Source organism: Mixophyes fleayi, chromosome 8, assembly GCF_038048845.1.
Source record: "Mixophyes fleayi isolate aMixFle1 chromosome 8, aMixFle1.hap1, whole genome shotgun sequence".
Lineage (NCBI taxonomy): Eukaryota > Metazoa > Chordata > Amphibia > Anura > Limnodynastidae > Mixophyes > Mixophyes fleayi.
This window is the reverse complement of record NC_134409.1, coordinates 95,715,652-95,736,870: the sequence shown is the minus strand read 5'-3', so window position 1 is coordinate 95,736,870 and position 21,219 is coordinate 95,715,652. Positions and strand designations below refer to the sequence as shown.

Below are 21,219 nucleotides of genomic sequence, written 5' to 3'. Positions count from 1 at the left end.
ATAAGTTGTTAAAACCAAGAAACAAATTAAGGTATGCGTTGATGAACACAACTTTTATCCTTAAGCCAGTTATCTACCCATGTACACCATTTTTTGCCCTACTCCTATTATTCTCATTTTACGTACCAATCTGCTTTGTGGAACAGTATCAAATATTTAACATCCGTTGCACTACCAAGTTCTACTTTACAGCCCACCTGCTCATAATATTAAAACAGATTAGTTCAAAATAACCTCTTAGAATTCCAAGTTGACATTGCCCTAACAATGGATTATCTTTCACATATTTCTGAATAGTATCCCTTAGAATTCCTTCTTATCATTCTAGATTTCCTGTCTCACATTTTCATCCCGTCTCAAAATATGGATAACTGCTTATATCTGCTTTACTCCAGGCATGCGATGCTACCCCATTATAAAGGAATCCATAAATATAAGAAATAATAGTCCATCTACTAGTGAACTTAATACCTTTATAACACCTGGGTGTATGCAATCTTGGCCAGAAAAGCTAATAATTGTGTTTAGACATTTTACCACTTCCTCAGAGACAGAAAGTAATATCAAGCGGTGTGCGTACTTTAAACTTCACAACCTATTAGCCAGTATATTTTCTTGCTTTGTGAACACTATTGACGAAAATAGATTTAGGAAGTCAGTTTTATTTATATCTTCCCATACCAATCTGCCATAGCATTCTTGGGGTAGCCCAATATTATGAGGTTTTTAATTGTATTCATTTTCTTGCTATTTATGCTCTTGGAATTTTTTTTTAGAATTCTTTAGCATTATTTTTTTTTTTTATTGAAAGCCTGAAAAACGTGCTTTGTTCCCAAGTGCTCGAAAAAATAAGTGAAAACTTAAAAAACGTGCTCAAGGGTACAGTTTCAGACCCTCCTCAAAAGAAGAAGGGTCCCTTTATTCCTGAAAGCTCCTTAGGGAAGCAAGGGTCCTCAGGCCCCCTTCTCCGCAAGACCAGGGGGCCACCTTTGGCAACGGCTCTGCCGAAGCTTCCCCCATGGCATCAAATCTTCTGCTTCCCCCAGGAAGGGGAGACCTCAGTGGGTTCAGGGAAGTGGGATCCACTAGGACCACACCACCTCCCCTAGATCTTCAGGGATCGGACCCATAAGGGCTGCCACACCTCCTCCAATCCGTGGAATAAAACGTAAGAATAAGTGCAGTGACAATCAGTGAGAAAAAAGAAATAGTATCGTGCAAAACGGCCACAGCCATGCTCTCGAGATGTTAAAAGTTATTCCTGCCTAACTAGAAGGCGGAGGAAAGGAATTGTGTGTAGCTGAAAGTGAGGTTCATGCTCTGTGCCATACTATCAAATGAGGGTGACCAGTCCCCAAGTGAGTTCAGGCACCCCTGGGTCACTACTCCAGGGGCACTAGTTCTCAGGCTTTCAAGGTACCGGCCTTCTGGCCAAACCAAGCTTTCCCATTGCCCTTTCAGGGTGGACAGATCCCCAACTTGGACAGGTACATGCTTGATCTTAGCCAAAAGGCCGAGAACCCAATTCTTTAGCAATCAATATTTCACATAAGCTTTTATGCTTCTCCAAGGTGATTAAATTCTGCCTTTGTGAATACATGATTTTTGTAGCCACAAACTATCTTCTTAAATAAATTGGTGAAATGTTATTGTATCATGATCACCATTAAGTAAATATCTCCTTACCTGAAGGTTAGATATTATAAAGCGAGAGACATATTTTTATATATGTTTATTTAATATCAAGTTCACTAGTGCTATTAGTCTTGTTGCTTCATCCACCATCAGGGGAGGATAGTTGCTTTTAATATGGTTAAGAATCAGCTTACCTTGCCAGAAGTGCAAGATTCAATGTACCATTTTATTTTTCACATAGGTAATTAAATTAATTAAAATGGGGGCGGACCGATGCAGGGTTTGTTAGATTGCTGTTGGGAGCAGTCACCATACTGTAGAATGGTGACTGCTCCCAAAAACAAGAAGGAATGCAAAACAGCAGATATGCACGATATCTGCTGCGATGCACCCTTCATAAATATGCAGGACACACTCTGGGACCTGGATTGCACGGTAAGTGCACCATCACTATTTTTTAAATATGCCCCCATATCAGAAAGTATTAGAGAGAACTGTTAGAAAGTGGGGGGGGGGGGGCATCACTTGCAATATCACTACTTACTGTTGCAGCAATATAATAAAATTACAAGCATATTCTTATATTTAACATATATAGGGATCGGATAGATCACTGCACCTGGAGGTCTCGCAAAGTAGGCAAATCCTCCATGGGGTAACCTATACCCGTTCAAAAATTCTTCTCACATGAGTAGTGAGGAACCAGGCATCACCCCAGCTCATTATTTTCCTTACTCATTAGTTTAAGGCATACCTTGATTATGCAGTGTGTGTCATATAGCCCTGTGGTTCAACCCTAAACATATAAGGGAGAGTTGACTTGCATGCTACCAGCAGTTCTTTCAAGCATATTATTAATAGGCATTTGGTCAGCCTATTTATTTCTGTCTGTTATTGCTGAAAATGAGGTTTATTCCTTGAAACAGATGTTGTCTACAAGATATGCAAATTATTTAATCTGGTGAAATGCATGATGGCAGCAACCAAATGTGATAGTGGTTGGATGTTATAGCATCATTAGCATTTATCCACACACTTTGTTACAGTTGCTGTGGTGGAAGCAAATAGAAATATGGCTAATCCATCATTGATGGAAAAAGAGGTATGGTGGCAGAAACAGGGATCTACAGAGAGTGAGCAGAATTATTGCTTCTTTGTTTTGGCTTTTGTTTTGCCAACATTTGTTGCAGTCACGCAAATCACTTGTTATTGGGCAACATTATTTCAACTACAGTGGACCTTGATGTGCAATTATATCGCAACAGCATATGCTAACTTTTCTATGGGGTTCTTGGAAGGGCTGGTGCATTTTTCATCTCAAATGTTTGTCGGTGGAGATATCTGTTGCTTGTGCTTAGTCCACGACATTTTCGTGGTATGGCTGTTGCCACTTTCTTGTTTGCAGTATACCTGATTCCATTATTCAAAATAGTGATTTCCATCATCTATAGGCTGCTAAAATTTCTGATGAGTGGGCTTTTGACTGCAACGGTGTCTTTTGTGACATTTTGAGTAGCCCATCTTCTCTATTATAAGTTGTTAAAACCAAGAAACAAATTAAGGTATGCGTTGATGAACACAACTTTTATCCTTAAGCCAGTTATCTACCCATGTGCACCATTTTTTGCCCTACTCCTATTATTCTCATTTTACATACCAATCTGCTTTGTGGAACAGTATCAAATATTTAACATCCGTTGCACTACCAAGTTCTACTTTACAGCCCACCTGCTCATAATATTAAAACAGATTAGTTCAAAATAACCTCTTAGAATTCCAAGTTGACATTGCCCTAGCAATGGATTATCTTTCACATATTTCTGAATAGTATCCCTTAGAATTCCTTCTTATCATTCTAGATTTCCTGTCTCACATTTTCATCCCGTCTCAAAATATGGATAACTGCTTATATCTGCTTTACTCCAGGCATGCGATGCTACCCCATTATAAAGGAATCCATAAATATAAGAAATAATAGTCCATCTACTAGTGAACTTAATACCTTTATAACACCTGGGTGTATGCAATCTTGGCCAGAAAAGCTAATAATTGTGTTTAGACATTTTACCACTTCCTCAGAGACAGAAAGTAATATCAAGCGGTGTGCGTACTTTAAACTTCACAACCTATTAGCCAGTATATTTTCTTTCTTTGTGAACACTATTGACGAAAATAGATTTAGGAAGTCAGTTTTATTTATATCTTCCCATACCAATCTGCCATAGCATTCTTGGGGTAGCCCAATATTATGAGGTTTTTAATTGTATTCATTTTCTTGCTATTTATGCTCTTGGAATTTTTTTTTAGAATTCTTTAGCATTATTTTTTTTTTTATTATTGAAAGCCTGAAAAACGTGCTTTGTTCCCAAGTCCTCGAAAAAATAAGTGAAAACTTAAAAAACGTGCTCAAGGGTACAGTTTCAGACCCTCCTCAAAAGAAGAAGGGTCCCTTTATTCCTGAAGGCTCCTTAGGGAAGTAAGGGTCCTCAGGCCCCCTTCTCCGCAAGACCAGGGGGCCACCTTTGGCAACGGCTCTGCCGAAGCTTCCCCCATGGCATCAAATCTTCTGCTTCCCCCAGGAAGGGGAGTCCTCAGTGGGTTCAGGGAAGTGGGATCCACTAGGACCACACCACCTCCCCTAGATCTTCAGGGATCGGACCCATAAGGGCTGCCACACCTCCTCCAATCCGTGGAATAAAACGTAAGAATAAGTGCAGTGACAATCAGTGAGAAAAAAGAAATAGTACCGTGCAAAACGGCCACAGCCATGCTCTCGAGATGTTAAAAGTTATTCCTGTCTAACTAGAAGGCCGAGGAAAGGAATTGTGTGTAGCTGAAAGTGAGGTTCGTGCTCTGTGCCATGCTATCAAATGAGGGTGACCAGTCCGCAAGTGAGTTCAGGCACCCCTGGGTCACTACTCCAGGGGCACTAGTTCTCAGGCTTTCAAGGTACTGGCCTTCTGGCCAAACCAAGCTTTCCCATTGCCTTTTCAGGGTGGACAGATCCCCAACTTGGACAGGTACATGCTTGATCTTAGCCAAAAGGCCGAGAACCCAATTCTTTAGCCATCAATATTTCACATAAGCTTTTATGCTTCTCCAAGGTGATTAAATTCTGCCTTTGTGAATACATGATTTTTGTAGCCACAAACTATCTTCTTAAATAAATTGGTGAAATGTTATTGTATTATGATCACCATTAAGTAAATATCCCCTTACCTGAAGGTTAGATATTATAAAGAGAGAGACATATTTTTATATATGTTTATTTAATATCAAGTTCACTAGTGCTATTAGTCTTGTTGCTTCATCCACCATCAGGGGAGGATAGTTGCTTTTAATATGGTTAAGAATCAGCTTACCTTGCCAGAAGTGCAAGATTCAATGTACCATTTTATTTTTCACATAGGTAATTAAATTAATTAAAATGGGGGCGGACCGATGCAGGGTTTGTTAGATTGCTGTTGGGAGCAGTCACCATACTGTAGAATGGTGACTGCTCCCAAAAACAAGAAGAAATGCAAAACAGCAGATATCCACGATATCTGCTGCGATGCACCCTTCATAAATATGCAGGACACACTCTGGGACCTGGATTGCATGGTAAGTGCACCATCACTATTTTTTAAATATGCCCCCATATCAGAAAGTATTAGAGAGAACTGTTAGAAAGTGGGGGGGGGGGGGCATCACTTGCAATATCACTACTTACTGTTGCAGCAATATAATAAAATTACAAGCATATTCTTATATTTAACATATATAGGGATCGGATAGATCACTGCACCTGGAGGTCTCGCAAAGTAGGCAAATCCTCCATGGGGTAACCTATACCCGTTCAAAAATTCTTCTCACATGAGTAGTGAGGAACCAGGCATCACCCCAGCTCATTATTTTCCTTACTCATTAGTTTAAGGCATACCTTGATTATGCAGTGTGTGTCATATAGCCCTGTGGTTCAACCCTAAACATATAAGGGAGAGTTGACTTGCATGCTACCAGCAGTTCTTTCAAGCATATTATTAATAGGCATTTGGTCAGCCTATTTATTTCTGTCTGTTATTGCTGAAAATGAGGTTTATTCCTTGAAACAGATGTTGTCTACAAGATATGCAAATTATTTAATCTGGTGAAATGCATGATGGCAGCAACCAAATGTGATAGTGGTTGGATGTTATAGCATCATTAGCATTTATCCACACACTTTGTTACAGTTGCTGTGGTGGAAGCAAATAGAAATATGGCTAATCCATCATTGATGGAAAAAGAGGTATGGTGGCAGAAACAGGGATCTACAGAGAGTGAGCAGAATTATTGCTTCTTTGTTTTGGCTTTTGTTTTGCCAACATTTGTTGCAGTCACGCAAATCACTTGTTATTGGGCAACATTATTTCAACTACAGTGGACCTTGATGTGCAATTATATCGCAACAGCATATGCTAACTTTTCTATGGGGTTCTTGGAAGGGCTGGTGTATTTTTCATCTCAAATGTTTGTCGGTGGAGATATCTGTTGCTTGTGCTTAGTCCACGACATTTTCGTGGTATGGCTGTTGCCACTTTCTTGTTTGCAGTATACCTGATTCCATTATTCAAAATAGTGATTTCCATCATCTATAGGCTGCTAAAATTTCTGATGAGTGGGCTTTTGACTGCAACGGTGTCTTTTGTGACATTTTGAGTAGCCCATCTTCTCTATTATAAGTTGTTAAAACCAAGAAACAAATTAAGGTATGCGTTGATGAACACAACTTTTATCCTTAAGCCAGTTATCTACCCATGTGCACCATTTTTTGCCCTACTCCTATTATTCTCATTTTACATACCAATCTGCTTTGTGGAACAGTATCAAATATTTAACATCCGTTGCACTACCAAGTTCTACTTTACAGCCCACCTGCTCATAATATTAAAACAGATTAGTTCAAAATAACCTCTTAGAATTCCAAGTTGACATTGCCCTAGCAATGGATTATCTTTCACATATTTCTGAATAGTATCCCTTAGAATTCCTTCTTATCATTCTAGATTTCCTGTCTCACATTTTCATCCCGTCTCAAAATATGGATAACTGCTTATATCTGCTTTACTCCAGGCATGCGATGCTACCCCATTATAAAGGAATCCATAAATATAAGAAATAATAGTCCATCTACTAGTGAACTTAATACCTTTATAACACCTGGGTGTATGCAATCTTGGCCAGAAAAGCTAATAATTGTGTTTAGACATTTTACCACTTCCTCAGAGACAGAAAGTAATATCAAGCGGTGTGCGTACTTTAAACTTCACAACCTATTAGCCAGTATATTTTCTTTCTTTGTGAACACTATTGACGAAAATAGATTTAGGAAGTCAGTTTTATTTATATCTTCCCATACCAATCTGCCATAGCATTCTTGGGGTAGCCCAATATTATGAGGTTTTTAATTGTATTCATTTTCTTGCTATTTATGCTCTTGGAATTTTTTTTTAGAATTCTTTAGCATTATTTTTTTTTTTATTATTGAAAGCCTGAAAAACGTGCTTTGTTCCCAAGTCCTCGAAAAAATAAGTGAAAACTTAAAAAACGTGCTCAAGGGTACAGTTTCAGACCCTCCTCAAAAGAAGAAGGGTCCCTTTATTCCTGAAGGCTCCTTAGGGAAGTAAGGGTCCTCAGGCCCCCTTCTCCGCAAGACCAGGGGGCCACCTTTGGCAACGGCTCTGCCGAAGCTTCCCCCATGGCATCAAATCTTCTGCTTCCCCCAGGAAGGGGAGTCCTCAGTGGGTTCAGGGAAGTGGGATCCACTAGGACCACACCACCTCCCCTAGATCTTCAGGGATCGGACCCATAAGGGCTGCCACACCTCCTCCAATCCGTGGAATAAAACGTAAGAATAAGTGCAGTGACAATCAGTGAGAAAAAAGAAATAGTACCGTGCAAAACGGCCACAGCCATGCTCTCGAGATGTTAAAAGTTATTCCTGTCTAACTAGAAGGCCGAGGAAAGGAATTGTGTGTAGCTGAAAGTGAGGTTCGTGCTCTGTGCCATGCTATCAAATGAGGGTGACCAGTCCGCAAGTGAGTTCAGGCACCCCTGGGTCACTACTCCAGGGGCACTAGTTCTCAGGCTTTCAAGGTACTGGCCTTCTGGCCAAACCAAGCTTTCCCATTGCCTTTTCAGGGTGGACAGATCCCCAACTTGGACAGGTACATGCTTGATCTTAGCCAAAAGGCCGAGAACCCAATTCTTTAGCCATCAATATTTCACATAAGCTTTTATGCTTCTCCAAGGTGATTAAATTCTGCCTTTGTGAATACATGATTTTTGTAGCCACAAACTATCTTCTTAAATAAATTGGTGAAATGTTATTGTATTATGATCACCATTAAGTAAATATCCCCTTACCTGAAGGTTAGATATTATAAAGAGAGAGACATATTTTTATATATGTTTATTTAATATCAAGTTCACTAGTGCTATTAGTCTTGTTGCTTCATCCACCATCAGGGGAGGATAGTTGCTTTTAATATGGTTAAGAATCAGCTTACCTTGCCAGAAGTGCAAGATTCAATGTACCATTTTATTTTTCACATAGGTAATTAAATTAATTAAAATGGGGGCGGACCGATGCAGGGTTTGTTAGATTGCTGTTGGGAGCAGTCACCATACTGTAGAATGGTGACTGCTCCCAAAAACAAGAAGAAATGCAAAACAGCAGATATCCACGATATCTGCTGCGATGCACCCTTCATAAATATGCAGGACACACTCTGGGACCTGGATTGCATGGTAAGTGCACCATCACTATTTTTTAAATATGCCCCCATATCAGAAAGTATTAGAGAGAACTGTTAGAAAGTGGGGGGGGGCATCACTTGCAATATCACTACTTACTGTTACAGCAATATAGTAAAATTACAAGCATATTCTTATATTTAAACATATATAGGGATCGGATAGATCACTGCACCTGGAGGTCTCGCAAAGTAGGCAAATCCTCCATGGGGTAACCTATACCCGTTCAAAAATTCTTCTCACATGAGTAGTGAGGAACCAGGCACCACCCCAGCTCATTATTTTTCTTACTCATTAGTTTAAGGCATACTTTGCCTGTGCAGTGTGTCATATAGCCCTGTGGTTCAACCCTAAACATATAAGGGAGAGTTGACTTGCATGCTACCAGCAGTTCTTTCAAGCATATTATTAATAGGCATTTGGTCAGCCTATTTATTTCTGTCTGTTATTGCTGAAAATGAGGTTTATTCCTTGAAACAGATGTTGTCTACAAGATATGCAAATTATTTAATCTGGTGAAATGCATGATGGCAGCAACCAAATGTGATAGTGGTTGGATGTTATAGCATCATTAGCATTTATCCACACACTTTGTTACAGTTGCTGTGGTGGAAGCAAATAGAAATATGGCTAATCCATCATTGATGGAAAAAGAGGTATGGTGGCAAAAACAGGGATCTACAGAGAGTGAGCAGAATTATTGCTTCTTTGTTTTGGCTTTTGTTTTGCCAACATTTGTTGCAGTCACGCAAATCACTTGTTATTGGGCAACATTATTTCAACTACAGTGGACCTTGATGTGCAATTATATCGCAACAGCATATGCTAACTTTTCTATGGGGTTCTTGGAAGGGCTGGTGCATTTTTCATCTCAAATGTTTGTCGGTGGAGATATCTGTTGCTTGTGCTTAGTCCACGACATTTTCGTGGTATGGCTGTTGCCACTTTCTTGTTTGCAGTATACCTGATTCCATTATTCAAAATAGGGATTTCCATCATCTATAGGCTGCTAAAATTTCTGATGAGTGGGCTTTTGACTGCAACGGTGTCTTTTGTGACATTTTGAGTAGCCCATCTTCTCTATTATAAGTTGTTAAAACCAAGAAACAAATTAAGGTATGCGTTGATGAACACAACTTTTATCCTTAAGCCAGTTATCTACCCATGTGCACCATTTTTTGCCCTACTCCTATTATTCTCATTTTACATACCAATCTGCTTTGTGGAACAGTATCAAATATTTAACATCCGTTGCACTACCAAGTTCTACTTTACAGCCCACCTGCTCATAATATTAAAACAGATTAGTTCAAAATAACCTCTTAGAATTCCAAGTTGACATTGCCCTAGCAATGGATTATCTTTCACATATTTCTGAATAGTATCCCTTAGAATTCCTTCTTATCATTCTAGATTTCCTGTCTCACATTTTCATCCCGTCTCAAAATATGGATAACTGTTTATATCTGCTTTACTCCAGGCATGCGATGCTACCCCATTATAAAGGAATCCATAAATATAAGAACCAATAGTCCATCTACTAGTGAACTTAATACCTTTATAACACCTGGGTGTATGCAATCTTGGCCAGAAAAGCTAATAATTGTGTTTAGACATTTTACCACTTCCTCAGAGACAGAAAGTAATATCAAGCGGTGTGCGTACTTTAAACTTCACAACCTATTAGCCAGTATATTTTCTTTCTTTGTGAACACTATTGACGAAAATAGATTTAGGAAGTCAGTTTTATTTATATCTTCCCATACCAATCTGCCATAGCATTCTTGGGGTAGCCCAATATTATGAGGTTTTTAATTGTATTCATTTTCTTGCTATTTATGCTCTTGGAATTTTTTTTTAGAATTCTTTAGCATTATTTTTTTTTTTTTATTATTGAAAGCCTGAAAAACGTGCTTTGTTCCCAAGTCCTCGAAAAAATAAGTGAAAACTTAAAAAACGTGCTCAAGGGTACAGTTTCAGACCCTCCTCAAAAGAAGAAGGGTCCCTTTATTCCTGAAGGCTCCTTAGGGAAGTAAGGGTCCTCAGGCCCCCTTCTCCGCAAGACCAGGGGGCCACCTTTGGCAACGGCTCTGCCGAAGCTTCCCCCATGGCATCAAATCTTCTGCTTCCCCCAGGAAGGGGAGTCCTCAGTGGGTTCAGGGAAGTGGGATCCACTAGGACCACACCACCTCCCCTAGATCTTCAGGGATCGGACCCATAAGGGCTGCCACACCTCCTCCAATCCGTGGAATAAAACGTAAGAATAAGTGCAGTGACAATCAGTGAGAAAAAAGAAATAGTACCGTGCAAAACGGCCACAGCCATGCTCTCGAGATGTTAAAAGTTATTCCTGCCTAACTAGAAGGCCGAGGAAAGGAATTGTGTGTAGCTGAAAGTGAGGTTCGTGCTCTGTGCCATACTATCAAATGAGGGTGACCAGTCCGCAAGTGAGTTCAGGCACCCCTGGGTCACTACTCCAGGGGCACTAGTTCTCAGGCTTTCAAGGTACCGGCCTTCTGGCCAAACCAAGCTTTCCCATTGCCCTTTCAGGGTGGACAGATCCCCAACTTGGACAGGTACATGCTTGATCTTAGCCAAAAGGCCGAGAACCCAATTCTTTAGCCATCAATATTTCACATAAGCTTTTATGCTTCTCCAAGGTGATTAAATTCTGCCTTTGTGAATACATGATTTTTGTAGCCACAAACTATCTTCTTAAATAAATTGGTGAAATGTTATTGTATTATGATCACCATTAAGTAAATATCCCCTTACCTGAAGGTTAGATATTATAAAGAGAGAGACATATTTTTATATATGTTTATTTAATATCAAGTTCACTAGTGCTATTAGTCTTGTTGCTTCATCCACCATCAGGGGAGGATAGTTGCTTTTAATATGGTTAAGAATCAGCTTACCTTGCCAGAAGTGCAAGATTCAATGTACTATTTTATTTTTCACATAGGTAATTAAATTAATTAAAATGGGGGCGGACCGATGCAGCGTTTGTTAGATTGCTGTTGGGAGCAGTCACCATACTGTAGAATGGTGACTGCTCCCAAAAACAAGAAGAAATGCAAAACAGCAGATATCCACGATATCTGCTGCGATGCACCCTTCATAAATATGCAGGACACACTCTGGGACCTGGATTGCACGGTAAGTGCACCATCACTATTTTTTAAATATGCCCCCATATCAGAAAGTATTAGAGAGAACTGTTAGAAAGTGGGGGGGGGGCATCACTTGCAATATCACTACTTACTGTTACAGCAATATAGTAAAATTACAAGCATATTCTTATATATAAACATATATAGGGATCGGATAGATCACTGCACCTGGAGGTCTCGCAAAGTAGGCAAATCCTCCATGGGGTAACCTATACCCATTCAAAAATTCTTCTCACATGAGTAGTGAGGAACCAGGCATCACCCCAGCTCATTATTTTCCTTACTCATTAGTTTAAGGCATACATTGATTGTGCAGGGTGTGTCATATAGCCCTGTGGTTCAACCCTAAACATTTAAGGGAGAGTTGACTTGCATGCTACCAGCAGTTCTTTCAAGCATATTATTAATAGGCATTTGGTCAGCCTATTTATTTCTGTCTGTTATTGCTGAAAATGAGGTTTATTCCTTGAAACAGATGTTGTCTACAAGATATGCAAATTATTTAATCTGGTGAAATGCATGATGGCAGCAACCAAATGTGATAGTGGTTGGATGTTATAGCATCATTAGCATTTATCCACACAGTTTGTTACAGTTGCTGTGGTGGAAGCAAATAGAAATATGGCTAATCCATTATTGATGGAAAAAGAGGTATGGTGGCAGAAACAGGGATCTACAGAGAGTGAGCAGAATTATTGCTTCTTTGTTTTGGCTTTTGTTTTGCCAACATTTGTTGCAGTCACGCAAATCACTTGTTATTGGGCAACATTATTTCAACTACAGTGGACCTTGATGTGCAATTATATCGCAACAGCATATGCTAACTTTTCTATGGGGTTCTTGGAAGGGCTGGTGCATTTTTCATCTCAAATGTTTGTCGGTGGAGATATCTGTTGCTTGTGCTTAGTCCACGACATTTTCGTGGTATGGCTGTTGCCACTTTCTTGTTTGCAGTATACCTGATTCCATTATTCAAAATAGGGATTTCCATCATCTATAGGCTGCTAAAATTTCTGATGAGTGGGCTTTTGACTGCAACGGTGTCTTTTGTGACATTTTGAGTAGCCCATCTTCTCTATTATAAGTTGTTAAAACCAAGAAACAAATTAAGGTATGCGTTGATGAACACAACTTTTATCCTTAAGCCAGTTATCTACCCATGTGCACCATTTTTTGCCCTACTCCTATTATTCTCATTTTACATACCAATCTGCTTTGTGGAACAGTATCAAATATTTAACATCCGTTGCACTACCAAGTTCTACTTTACAGCCCACCTGCTCATAATATTAAAACAGATTAGTTCAAAATAACCTCTTAGAATTCCAAGTTGACATTGCCCTAGCAATGGATTATCTTTCACATATTTCTGAATAGTATCCCTTAGAATTCCTTCTTATCATTCTAGATTTCCTGTCTCACATTTTCATCCCGTCTCAAAATATGGATAACTGCTTATATCTGCTTTACTCCAGGCATGCGATGCTACCCCATTATAAAGGAATCCATAAATATAAGAAATAATAGTCCATCTACTAGTGAACTTAATACCTTTATAACACCTGGGTGTATGCAATCTTGGCCAGAAAAGCTAATAATTGTGTTTAGACATTTTACCACTTCCTCAGAGACAGAAAGTAATATCAAGCGGTGTGCGTACTTTAAACTTCACAACCTATTAGCCAGTATATTTTCTTTCTTTGTGAACACTATTGACGAAAATAGATTTAGGAAGTCAGTTTTATTTATATCTTCCCATACCAATCTGCCATAGCATTCTTGGGGTAGCCCAATATTATGAGGTTTTTAATTGTATTCATTTTCTTGCTATTTATGCTCTTGGAATTTTTTTTTAGAATTCTTTAGCATTATTTTTTTTTTTTTATTATTGAAAGCCTGAAAAACGTGCTTTGTTCCCAAGTCCTCGAAAAAATAAGTGAAAACTTAAAAAACGTGCTCAAGGGTACAGTTTCAGACCCTCCTCAAAAGAAGAAGGGTCCCTTTATTCCTGAAGGCTCCTTAGGGAAGTAAGGGTCCTCAGGCCCCCTTCTCCGCAAGACCAGGGGGCCACCTTTGGCAACGGCTCTGCCGAAGCTTCCCCCATGGCATCAAATCTTCTGCTTCCCCCAGGAAGGGGAGTCCTCAGTGGGTTCAGGGAAGTGGGATCCACTAGGACCACACCACCTCCCCTAGATCTTCAGGGATCGGACCCATAAGGGCTGCCACACCTCCTCCAATCCGTGGAATAAAACGTAAGAATAAGTGCAGTGACAATCAGTGAGAAAAAAGAAATAGTACCGTGCAAAACGGCCACAGCCATGCTCTCGAGATGTTAAAAGTTATTCCTGCCTAACTAGAAGGCCGAGGAAAGGAATTGTGTGTAGCTGAAAGTGAGGTTCGTGCTCTGTGCCATACTATCAAATGAGGGTGACCAGTCCGCAAGTGAGTTCAGGCACCCCTGGGTCACTACTCCAGGGGCACTAGTTCTCAGGCTTTCAAGGTACCGGCCTTCTGGCCAAACCAAGCTTTCCCATTGCCCTTTCAGGGTGGACAGATCCCCAACTTGGACAGGTACATGCTTGATCTTAGCCAAAAGGCCGAGAACCCAATTCTTTAGCCATCAATATTTCACATAAGCTTTTATGCTTCTCCAAGGTGATTAAATTCTGCCTTTGTGAATACATGATTTTTGTAGCCACAAACTATCTTCTTAAATAAATTGGTGAAATGTTATTGTATTATGATCACCATTAAGTAAATATCCCCTTACCTGAAGGTTAGATATTATAAAGAGAGAGACATATTTTTATATATGTTTATTTAATATCAAGTTCACTAGTGCTATTAGTCTTGTTGCTTCATTCACCATCAGGGGAGGATAGTTGCTTTTAATATGGTTAAGAATCAGCTTACCTTGCCAGAAGTGCAAGATTCAATGTACTATTTTATTTTTCACATAGGTAATTAAATTAATTAAAATGGGGGCGGACCGATGCAGCGTTTGTTAGATTGCTGTTGGGAGCAGTCACCATACTGTAGAATGGTGACTGCTCCCAAAAACAAGAAGAAATGCAAAACAGCAGATATCCACGATATCTGCTGCGATGCACCCTTCATAAATATGCAGGACACACTCTGGGACCTGGATTGCACGGTAAGTGCACCATCACTATTTTTTAAATATGCCCCCATATCAGAAAGTATTAGAGAGAACTGTTAGAAAGTGGGGGGGGGGCATCACTTGCAATATCACTACTTACTGTTACAGCAATATAGTAAAATTACAAGCATATTCTTATATATAAACATATATAGGGATCGGATAGATCACTGCACCTGGAGGTCTCGCAAAGTAGGCAAATCCTCCATGGGGTAACCTATACCCATTCAAAAATTCTTCTCACATGAGTAGTGAGGAACCAGGCATCACCCCAGCTCATTATTTTCCTTACTCATTAGTTTAAGGCATACATTGATTGTGCAGGGTGTGTCATATAGCCCTGTGGTTCAACCCTAAACATTTAAGGGAGAGTTGACTTGCATGCTACCAGCAGTTCTTTCAAGCATATTATTAATAGGCATTTGGTCAGCCTATTTATTTCTGTCTGTTATTGCTGAAAATGAGGTTTATTCCTTGAAACAGATGTTGTCTACAAGATATGCAAATTATTTAATCTGGTGAAATGCATGATGGCAGCAACCAAATGTGATAGTGGTTGGATGTTATAGCATCATTAGCATTTATCCACACAGTTTGTTACAGTTGCTGTGGTGGAAGCAAATAGAAATATGGCTAATCCATTATTGATGGAAAAAGAGGTATGGTGGCAGAAACAGGGATCTACAGAGAGTGAGCAGAATTATTGCTTCTTTGTTTTGGCTTTTGTTTTGCCAACATTTGTTGCAGTCACGCAAATCACTTGTTATTGGGCAACATTATTTCAACTACAGTGGACCTTGATGTGCAATTATATCGCAACAGCATATGCTAACTTTTCTATGGGGTTCTTGGAAGGGCTGGTGCATTTTTCATCTCAAATGTTTGTCGGTGGAGATATCTGTTGCTTGTGCTTAGTCCACGACATTTTCGTGGTATGGCTGTTGCCACTTTCTTGTTTGCAGTATACCTGATTCCATTATTCAAAATAGGGATTTCCATCATCTATAGGCTGCTAAAATTTCTGATGAGTGGGCTTTTGACTGCAACGGTGTCTTTTGTGACATTTTGAGTAGCCCATCTTCTCTATTATAAGTTGTTAAAACCAAGAAACAAATTAAGGTATGCGTTGATGAACACAACTTTTATCTTTAAGCCAGTTATCTACCCATGTGCACCATTTTTTGCCCTACTCCTATTATTCTCATTTTACATACCAATCTGCTTTGTGGAACAGTATCAAATATTTAACATCCGTTGCACTACCAAGTTCTACTTTACAGCCCACCTGCTCATAATATTAAAACAGATTAGTTCAAAATAACCTCTTAGAATTCCAAGTTGACATTGCCCTAGCAATGGATTATCTTTCACATATTTCTGAATAGTATCCCTTAGAATTCCTTCTTATCATTCTAGATTTCCTGTCTCACATTTTCATCCCGTCTCAAAATATGGATAACTGCTTATATCTGCTTTACTCCAGGCATGCGATGCTACCCCATTATAAAGGAATCCATAAATATAAGAAATAATAGTCCATCTACTAGTGAACTTAATACCTTTATAACACCTGGGTGTATGCAATCTTGGCCAGAAAAGCTAATAATTGTGTTTAGACATTTTACCACTTCCTCAGAGACAGAAAGTAATATCAAGCGGTGTGCGTACTTTAAACTTCACAACCTATTAGCCAGTATAATTTCTTTCTTTGTGAACACTATTGACGAAAATAGATTTAGGAAGTCAGTTTTATTTATATCTTCCCATACCAATCTGCCATAGCATTCTTGGGGTAGCCCAATATTATGAGGTTTTTAATTGTATTCATTTTCTTGCTATTTATGCTCTTGGAATTTTTTTTTAGAATTCTTTAGCATTATTTTTTTTTTTTTATTATTGAAAGCCTGAAAAACGTGCTTTGTTCCCAAGTCCTCGAAAAAATAAGTGAAAACTTAAAAAACGTGCTCAAGGGTACAGTTTCAGACCCTCCTCAAAAGAAGAAGGGTCCCTTTATTCCTGAAGGCTCCTTAGGGAAGTAAGGGTCCTCAGGCCCCCTTCTCCGCAAGACCAGGGGGCCACCTTTGGCAACGGCTCTGCCGAAGCTTCCCCCATGGCATCAAATCTTCTGCTTCCCCCAGGAAGGGGAGTCCTCAGTGGGTTCAGGGAAGTGGGATCCACTAGGACCACACCACCTCCCCTAGATCTTCAGGGATCGGACCCATAATGGCTGCCACACCTCCTCCAATCCGTGGAATAAAACGTAAGAATAAGTGCAGTGACAATCAGTGAGAAAAAAGAAATAGTACCGTGCAAAACGGCCACAGCCATGCTCTCGAGATGTTAAAAGTTATTCCTGCCTAACTAGAAGGCCGAGGAAAGGAATTGTGTGTAGCTGAAAGTGAGGTTCGTGCTCTGTGCCATACTATCAAATGAGGGTGACCAGTCCGCAAGTGAGTTCAGGCACCCCTGGGTCACTACTCCAGGGGCACTAGTTCTCAGGCTTTCAAGGTACCGGCCTTCTGGCCAAACCAAGCTTTCCCATTGCCCTTTCAGGGTGGACAGATCCCCAACTTGGACAGGTACATGCTTGATCTTAGCCAAAAGGCCGAGAACCCAATTCTTTAGCCATCAATATTTCACATAAGCTTTTATGCTTCTCCAAGGTGATTAAATTCTGCCTTTGTGAATACATGATTTTTGTAGCCACAAACTATCTTCTTAAATAAATTGGTGAAATGTTATTGTATTATGATCACCATTAAGTAAATATCCCCTTACCTGAAGGTTAGATATTATAAAGAGAGAGACATATTTTTATATATGTTTATTTAATATCAAGTTCACTAGTGCTATTAGTCTTGTTGCTTCATCCACCATCAGGGGAGGATAGTTGCTTTTAATATGGTTAAGAATCAGCTTACCTTGCCAGAAGTGCAAGATTCAATGTACTATTTTATTTTTCACATAGGTAATTAAATTAATTAAAATGGGGGCGGACCGATGCAGCGTTTGTTAGATTGCTGTTGGGAGCAGTCACCATACTGTAGAATGGTGACTGCTCCCAAAAACAAGAAGAAATGCAAAACAGCAGATATCCACGATATCTGCTGCGATGCACCCTTCATAAATATGCAGGACACACTCTGGGACCTGGATTGCACGGTAAGTGCACCATCACTATTTTTTAAATATGCCCCCATATCAGAAAGTATTAGAGAGAACTGTTAGAAAGTGGGGGGGGGGGCATCACTTGCAATATCACTACTTACTGTTACAGCAATATAGTAAAATTACAAGCATATTCTTATATATAAACATATATAGGGATCGGATAGATCACTGCACCTGGAGGTCTCGCAAAGTAGGCAAATCCTCCATGGGGTAACCTATACCCATTCAAAAATTCATCTCACATGAGTAGTGAGGAACCAGGCATCACCCCAGCTCATTATTTTCCTTACTCATTAGTTTAAGGCATACATTGATTGTGCAGGGTGTGTCATATAGCCCTGTGGTTCAACCCTAAACATTTAAGGGAGAGTTGACTTGCATGCTACCAGCAGTTCTTTCAAGCATATTATTAATAGGCATTTGGTCAGCCTATTTATTTCTGTCTGTTATTGCTGAAAATGAGGTTTATTCCTTGAAACAGATGTTGTCTACAAGATATGCAAATTATTTAATCTGGTGAAATGCATGATGGCAGCAACCAAATGTGATAGTGGTTGGATGTTATAGCATCATTAGCATTTATCCACACAGTTTGTTACAGTTGCTGTGGTGGAAGCAAATAGAAATATGGCTAATCCATTATTGATGGAAAAAGAGGTATGGTGGCAGAAACAGGGATCTACAGAGAGTGAGCAGAATTATTGCTTCTTTGTTTTGGCTTTTGTTTTGCCAACATTTGTTGCAGTCACGCAAATCACTTGTTATTGGGCAACATTATTTCAACTACAGTGGACCTTGATGTGCAATTATATCGCAACAGCATATGCTAACTTTTCTATGGGGTTCTTGGAAGGGCTGGTGCATTTTTCATCTCAAATGTTTGTCGGTGGAGATATCTGTTGCTTGTGCTTAGTCCACGACATTTTCGTGGTATGGCTGTTGCCACTTTCTTGTTTGCAGTATACCTGATTCCATTATTCAAAATAGTGATTTCCATCATCTATAGGCTGCTAAAATTTCTGATGAGTGGGCTTTTGACTGCAACGGTGTCTTTTGTGACATTTTGAGTAGCCCATCTTCTCTATTATAAGTTGTTAAAACCAAGAAACAAATTAAGGTATGCGTTGATGAACACAACTTTTATCCTTAAGCCAGTTATCTACCCATGTGCACCATTTTTTGCCCTACTCCTATTATTCTCATTTTACATACCAATCTGCTTTGTGGAACAGTATCAAATATTTAACATCTGTTGCACTACCAAGTTCTACTTTACAGCCCACCTGCTCATAATATTAAAACAGATTAGTTCAAAATAACCTCTTAGAATTCCAAGTTGACATTGCCCTAGCAATGGATTATCTTTCACATATTTCTGAATAGTATCCCTTAGAATTCCTTCTTATCATTCTAGATTTCCTGTCTCACATTTTCATCCCGTCTCAAAATATGGATAACTGCTTATATCTGCTTTACTCCAGGCATGCGATGCTACCCCATTATAAAGGAATCCATAAATATAAGAAATAATAGTCCATCTACTAGTGAACTTAATACCTTTATAACACCTGGGTGTATGCAATCTTGGCCAGAAAAGCTAATAATTGTGTTTAGACATTTTACCACTTCCTCAGAGACAGAAAGTAATATCAAGCGGTGTGCGTACTTTAAACTTCACAACCTATTAGCCAGTATATTTTCTTTCTTTGTGAACACTATTGACGAAAATAGATTTAGGAAGTCAGTTTTATTTATATCTTCCCATACCAATCTGCCATAGCATTCTTGGGGTAGCCCAATATTATGAGGTTTTTAATTGTATTCATTTTCTTGCTATTTATGCTCTTGGAATTTTTTTTAGAATTCTTTAGCATTATTTTTTTTTTTTTATTATTGAAAGCCTGAAAAATGTGCTTTGTTCCCAAGTCCTCGAAAAAATAAGTGAAAACTTAAAAAACGTGCTCAAGGGTACAGTTTCAGACCCTCCTCAAAAGAAGAAGGGTCCCTTTATTCCTGAAGGCTCCTTAGGGAAGCAAGGGTCCTCAGGCCCCCTTCTCCGCAAGACCAGGGGGCCACCTTTGGCAATGGCTCTGCCGAAGCTTCCCCCATGGCATCAAATCTTCTGCTTCCCCCAGGAAGGGGAGTCCTCAGTGGGTTCAGGGAAGTGGGATCCACTAGGACCACACCACCTCCACTAGATCTTCAGGGATCGGACCCATAAGGGCTGCCACACCTCCTCCAATCCGTGGAATAAAACATAAGAATAAGTGCAGTGACAATCAGTGAGAAAAAAGAAATAGTACCGTGCAAAACGGCCACAGCCATGCTCTCGAGATGTTAAGTTATTCCTGCCTAACTAGAAGGCCGAGGAAAGGAATTGTGTGTAGCTGAAAGTGAGGTTCATGCTCTGTGCCATGCTATCAAATGAGGGTGACCAGTCCGCAAGTGAGTTTAGGCACCCCTGGGTCACTACTCCAGGGGCACTAGTTCTCAGGCTTTCAAGGTACCGGTCTTCTGGCCAAACCAAGCTTTCCCATTGCCCTTTCAGGGTGGACAGATCCCCAACTTGGACAGGTACATGCTTGATCTTAGCCAAAAGGCCGAGAACCCAATTCTTTAGCCATCAATATTTCACATAAGCTTTTATGCTTCTCCAAGGTGATTAAATTCTGCCTTTGTGAATACATGATTTTTGTAGCCACAAACTATCTTCTTAAATAAATTGGTGAAATGTTATTGTATTATGATCACCATTAAGTAAATATCGCCTTACCTGAAGGTTAGATATTATAAAGAGAGAGACATATTTTTATATATGTTTATTTAATATCAAGTTCACTAGTGCTATTAGTCTTGTTGCTTCATCCACCATCAGGGGAGGGTAGTTGCTTTTAATATGGTTAAGAATCAGCTTACCTTGCCAGAAGTGCAAGATTCAATGTACCATTTTATTTTTCACATAGGTAATTAAATTAATTAAAATGGGGGCGGACCGATGCAGCGTTTGTTAGATTGCGGTTGGGAGCAGTCACCATACTGTAGAATGGTGAATGCTCCCAAAAACAAGAAGGAATGCAAAGCAGCAGATATCCACGATATCTGCTGCGATGCACCCTTCATAAATATGCAGGACACACTCTGGGACCTGGATTGCACGGTAAGTGCACCATCACTATTTTTTAAATATGCCCCCATATCAGAAAGTATTAGAGAGAACTGTTAGAAAGTGGGGGGGCATCACTTGCAATATCACTACTTACTGTTACAGCAATATAGTAAAATACAAGCATATTCTTATATTTA

The 21,219-nt window shown here is 39.5% G+C and overlaps 6 non-coding genes across 6 annotated transcripts; all 6 read right to left on the bottom strand.

The window, feature by feature from the left end:
• Positions 1–2,237: 2,237 nt before the first annotated feature.
• LOC142100501 (U12 minor spliceosomal RNA) lies at positions 2,238–2,387 on the bottom strand. Its single transcript, XR_012678806.1, has one exon. It is a non-coding gene; the product is annotated as a U12 minor spliceosomal RNA (small nuclear RNA).
• Positions 2,388–5,405: 3,018 nt separating this feature from the next.
• LOC142100500 (U12 minor spliceosomal RNA) lies at positions 5,406–5,555 on the bottom strand. Its single transcript, XR_012678805.1, has one exon. It is a non-coding gene; the product is annotated as a U12 minor spliceosomal RNA (small nuclear RNA).
• A 3,015-nt stretch (positions 5,556–8,570) lies between these two features.
• Positions 8,571–8,720, bottom strand: LOC142100509 (U12 minor spliceosomal RNA). Its single transcript, XR_012678813.1, has one exon. It is a non-coding gene; the product is annotated as a U12 minor spliceosomal RNA (small nuclear RNA).
• Positions 8,721–11,736: 3,016 nt separating this feature from the next.
• Positions 11,737–11,886, bottom strand: LOC142100505 (U12 minor spliceosomal RNA). Its single transcript, XR_012678810.1, has one exon. It is a non-coding gene; the product is annotated as a U12 minor spliceosomal RNA (small nuclear RNA).
• A 3,018-nt stretch (positions 11,887–14,904) lies between these two features.
• On the bottom strand, positions 14,905–15,054 carry LOC142100504 (U12 minor spliceosomal RNA). Its single transcript, XR_012678809.1, has one exon. It is a non-coding gene; the product is annotated as a U12 minor spliceosomal RNA (small nuclear RNA).
• A 3,019-nt stretch (positions 15,055–18,073) lies between these two features.
• LOC142100503 (U12 minor spliceosomal RNA) lies at positions 18,074–18,223 on the bottom strand. Its single transcript, XR_012678808.1, has one exon. It is a non-coding gene; the product is annotated as a U12 minor spliceosomal RNA (small nuclear RNA).
• Positions 18,224–21,219: the final 2,996 nt, after the last annotated feature.